Genomic DNA, 6,000 nt, shown 5'->3' on the forward strand with positions numbered 1-6,000 from the left:
CTTAATTTATTTTATATTTCTGAAAAAAATATTATAAATAACACTTTGTCAAGGGCTGGGTTAAAAGTTACCCAGACTTTTGGGGAGTGCAAAACTTACCACAGGGTCACACCATACATCAAGGTCTCACTTGAGAGATTTATTAAATTAAAGTACAAAATAGCTGCCTCCTAGCAGGAAGCAGATATAACAGTGAGTCACACAGGATTGTGGTTTATAAAAGGTGAGTTGATTTATGAATACGTGGAGGTGGAACAACATAGCAGATGTGGCTGAGTCATGAGGTTTGAGGGGATGTGGGACAGGACACTCCATAAAACCTTGTTCCAGAGTTAAGCAAAGGTCATGGCCCTCCTAAGTTTCCATTTGCCCAGCATCACATGTTATGTGGAATATGAGTCATTTCTTATGAAAACATGATTTTTTGGTACCAGTATCCCTGATCACTAGGGTTGGTGACTTAAGATGCCCCACTTAAAAATTCTCATAGCTGAGAGAATCTCTGGAAAGTAAAAGACATTCAGACAACCCTTATAGCACCTGGACTAGGCTGAGATGCTCACTAAATAAGGCAATCAAATAGTTTAGTATTTTTAATGTAAAAAAATATTTTGTAGTGCCTAAGATACTAAATCATCTAAAATATACTATTAAGGATTGGGTTGTGACTTGACGGTAGAGCATTGGTCTTATGTACATAAGATTCTGTACAGCAAAGATACAAAATGCATTATTAAAAACTTATATAGTCAGTCATAAAACAGCCTGGTGAAGCTCAGAGTATACAAACAAAATGAAAGGCTTGAATGTAGGACACAGACTTTTAAGAAGGATGTATAAATACACACATACATGTGTATGTATGTGTGCATGTGTATTTATGTAAGTATGAAATAAAAGAACAAATTTAATGTTATTAAAATATGTGTGTTCCATTCTCTAATGCTAGCTACACACTTGGATAAAACGGAAAACTTTTTAAACATATAAGAAGTCAGGACCTCAAGAAATGGATCAGCTGTAAAGTGCACATGCTGCTATTGCAGGGGACACTAGTTTTGTTCCTAGAACCCACATCAGGAAGTTCACAAACACCTGTAATTTCAGATTCAGGGAACCTAATGTCTCTCTGGCTCCTGCAAATATTCACACTCATGTGCATATGTAGATGGAAGTTTCTGTCCTGCTGGGTCCCACAACCATTCAGTACCAAATAAACACACAGAGGCTTTTATTAATTATAAATTGTTTGGCCTATTAGCTCAGACTTCTTACTAACTAGCTCTTACAACTTAAATTAACCCACAATTCTTGTCTATGTTTAGCCACGAGGCGTGGGACCTTTTCTTTTTCTTTTTTTCATTTAAACATTGCCTATCCATTATTTCTAGTCTCTTCTTGGCTAACTCTCACATCTTGCTTTAACCCATATCAAGTAATCTGTGTATCACCATGGGGTTGTGGCTTACTGGGAAGATTCTAACCTAAGTCCATCTCAGGCCAGAGTTTCATGGCATCTGCCTGACTCTGCTTCTTTCTCCCAGAATTCTGTTCAGTCTACTCCTCCTATTTAAGCTGCTGTCCTATCAAAAGCCAAGGCAATTTCCTTATTTGATCAATGAAAGTAACATATATTAGTTATGTTATATGTTATATATGTATATATATATGTTATATATGTATATATAGTAACATCCAACTCTATTTCCCCTTTTTCTTTTTAAACAAAAAAGAAAGGCTTTCACTTTAACATAGTAAAATTACATATAACAAAACAGTTATCAAACAAGAATTATAATTACAATATTTATATCTATTTTATCTTTTATCATACCTAAGGAAAACTATAACTATTTATCTATTATTCAACTCCATCAAAGACTCCTGAAGGATATAATATTACCTAAATTAACAAGAAGTAAGCAATTTCCAAAACTCTTGAAATGACAGAGACATCTTGCTGCCTGGACAGTCATCCAAAGATTTTTTGTACCATTGGGTCATCCATCTTTTGCTTTCAGACCCATAGTGTCCAGCAGACATTTCTATGAAGCAGAAAAATTCAAAGACAGTTCAGTCACTTTTATCTGTGTCCTATACAATGTCTCACAGACTCTTTCATGAAGCAGAAATGCTGAAAGACCATCTCAACTTTAGGCAAGTTCAGCAGTCCTCTCTCTGAAGATTCTTTTTTTAAAAAAATATTTTAGTTTATTTATTTTTTATTTATTAAAAATTTCCACCTCCTCCCCGCCTCCCTTTTCCCTCCCCCTGTCCATCTCCCCCTCCCTCTCTAGCCTTAAGAGCAGTAAGGGTTCCCTGCCTTGTGGGAAGTCCAAGGTCCTTCCCCTTCCATCCAGATCTATAAAGGTGAGCATCCAAACAAACCAGGCTTCCACAAAGTCAGTTCATGCAGTAGACTAAAAATCCAGTGCCATTGTCCTTGGCTTCTCAGTCAGCCTTCATTGCCAGCCACATTCAGAGTGTCCATTTTGATCACATGCTCCATCACACCCAGTCAAGCTGGCCTTCGTGAGTTCCCATTAGATCAGTCCTACTATCTCAGTAGGTGGACACAGCCCTCGTGATCCTGACTTCCTTCATGTTCTCCTTCCTTCTGCTCCTTATTTGGACCTTGAGAGCTAAGTCCAGTGCTCCAATGTGCACCTCTGTCTCTATCTCCATATATCGCCAGATGAAGGTTTAATGGTGGTATGCAAGATATTCATCAGTGTGGCTATGGGACAAGGCCAGTTCAGGCACCCTCTCCTCTGCTGCCCAAGGAACAATCTGGGGACCTCTCCTTGGACCTGAGTACCTCTCTAGAGACAAGTCTACCTTCGGACTGGGAGGTATCTTCACCAACCCCTCATCAGACAAAGGTCTGATCTCCAAGATATACAAAGAACTCAAGAAACTAGACACTAAAACTCTAATTAACCCAATTAAAACATGGGGTACTGAACTGAACAGAGAATTCTCAATAGAAGAACTTCGAATGGCCAAAAGACACTTAAGGTCATGCTCAACCTCCTTAGCGATTAGGGAAATGCAAATCAAAACTACTTTGGGATACCATATTACAGCTGTCAGAATAGCTAAACTTAAAAACACCAATGATAGCCTGTGATGGATAGGATGTGGAGTGAAGGGAACACTCATCCATTGTTGGTGGGAATGCAAACTTGTGCAGCCACTGTGGAAATCAGTGTGATGGTTTCTCAGGAAACTGGGAGACAACCTACCTCAGGACCCAGCAATTCCTCTCTTGGGAATATACCCAAGAGATTCCCTAGCATACAACAAAAGCATTTGTTCAACTATGTTCATAGCAGCACTATTTGTAATAGCCAGAACCTGGAAACAACCTAGGTGCTTGGTACCTTTTCTCAGTAAGGCATTCTAATCTTCCTTCCTCTGCATTTGGTTGTTGACTGTCTCTCTGCCTTTCCTCTTCCCAGAATTCTCCTAGTCTGGTTGCTCCACCTATACTTCCTCACTAGCTACTGGTCAATCTGTGTTTTATTAAACCAATATGAGAGACAAATCATTATCCCACAACAGGCATATATACACATTCTGACACATACACATAATTGAAAATAAATTAAATCTGTTATGTTGAATCAATAGGTAAAAGAACTATCATTGGTAAAATATTGACTTCATACATTTCCTTTTAAAAAGTTTTCTGAGCTTGGAGGTGGTGGTGCAAAACTTTAATCCCAGAACTTGGGAACCAGAGGCAGGAGAATATCTGAGTTTGAGGCCAGCCTGGTGTACAAAAGCAAGTTCCAGGACAGGAACCAAAGCTACAGAGAAAATTTGTCTTGAAAAAAATAAAAACAAAAAGAATAAGATAAAAAGCTGTTAAATTTTTGAAATTTGTGCTATAAAAATTATAATTAAATTATGGCTATAACTGATTATTGCAGCTAATTTTTAGTACACATCAACAGCATGAGAAACAACACCCTTCAACACACATGAACCCATACATTTATTTGAGGTGAGAAGCAAGCTATATATGCTCACTGAATCTAACCAGGATAAATTTATTTTTTATTATAAAACCATACTTTCTATGTTAAAAATAAAAAAACAAACAGCAGTATTAGGAAATTAGTATCAGTCAGTAGTCCACACATGACTAATGAGTTTATTTGCTGTTCCTTACAATTAGTTATTTCTATATAATATTAATGTTTACATTTACTAAAATTATAGTAATCATAGACTATTTATTCAGTTATTGATTAGAAGTTTAGTTGTTCTCATTCTGTGTTAAATGTGAAGAAGAATTTCAGGGGAAATGCCCTCATTTCTTTTGAATACGTGATTAGGTGCTGAACTGGTGTGCATCCACATATTCATTTAAATTTGCAGAGATCTTTGAAACACTTAAAGTGGTAAAGGTTGCTTTTACTTCAAATGCCACGTACCCATCGTTAGCCTTGGTTGCATTATTTTAATTGTGGAATTTCTTATGTATGTGAAAACATTTTATAATCTGAATTCAAATAGGACAAATGATGTGGATTTTTCTATCTGCTTATTGTCCCTTTGGTAAAGTGCTTGCTTAGATTTTCTTCACATTCAAATGCCTGTCTAATTTTTCACTGAATTACATTTTTTATAAGCATAGAATTAGAATTATTTGCTAAATAATATATAGCAGAAAGTTTTTCTCTCTCATTTGGTGGCTTGAACTTGAAAGTGTTTTGTTTTGATTTGCTTTGTTTTCCCTAAGATTTTATTACTCTTTTTTATTTTTGTGACTTTTCTTTCACATTATCAAGTTTATTAATTACTTCCTCCCAAATGTCCTTTCTCTTCCAAAGCCATTCAGTAAATTTTATTTTAAATACAATCCTTGCTTTTCAGTTGAAATATTTTGTCTCCTAATATGTCCTGCTTATATTTTAAACTTAATCAATGATACATTCATTGTAAGACTATTTTATAACATGATGAGAATGTTTTTATACTCTGCCTTAGAAATTGTTTCCTGAGAATTCCTATGAATTCATTTGCATCTCTCTTTCTCTGAAAATGATCACATATTCCTGGCTCTTTATGCAACACTTATTGTAATTTACACTCGACCTATTGTGTTCTTACATTGTGTGTTCTCTGGGTTCTGTTATATTTCTCTGAGAAATATCAGCAGTTGTTTTAACAGGCAATTCATTTGATTTGACAGTAGATATTGCTTTCCAGAGGTCTTGTCTTTGCTCTAGGCATCCATGATTTAGAGATAAACTAGGAAGTTGTACTAAGTTTATACTCAGGTATAGGAGTCAACTTTCTCTTACTCTCTCCTTGCTGGTGTTTCCCTATACATCCTGCTTTAGAGGAATTCTTCCCTTCAGAACAATGGCTAGCTGGCATTCATGGCTGTTCTAAGTGACTAAATTGGGAGTCATTAGCTTCTGTTCATTCTGCAGACTCTCTTTTGTTCTTTTGAGAGGCACTATCAGAGTTAATGAAAACTTCAGAGAAGCATTGACTCATTAGCAATTGTAATTGTATACTAATATAAAAGTTACAGGTAAGTTACATCTTATTTAATTGTTGGAGGACTTTATTGATTTCCTTTTCTTCTTGAAATTTATTTTGATACTTTTTCGATGAACTTTTATCAAAACTTATTCCCAAAATTTTGTTTAAAATATACTCTTATCTATTTTGCTTTGTAGGGGTGGTTCTCAACTTGCCATGGTTTTGCCCCAAAAGATATTGGCAATGTCTACAGACAGGTTTTGGTTGTTAAGACTATGGGTTGGTCCTGGCATCTAGTGGGTAGAAGTCATGGGTGCTGTTAAGCCTTTTCAGATGCCTGGCACACAGGAATCAAGAGCTCATGTGGCATCCCCTCACTGAATCTGAACACCATTGATTTCTTTTATGTCTTATTAATCAATCTATCTAAAGATTCACCAATTGTGTTGTTCCTTTGGAAGAAGCAACTATTTACTACATTTCCTCTAGTTTTCATTG

Source organism: Myodes glareolus, chromosome 5 (genome assembly GCF_982192425.1).
Source record: "Myodes glareolus chromosome 5, mMyoGla1.1, whole genome shotgun sequence".
Classification (NCBI taxonomy): domain Eukaryota; kingdom Metazoa; phylum Chordata; class Mammalia; order Rodentia; family Cricetidae; genus Myodes; species Myodes glareolus.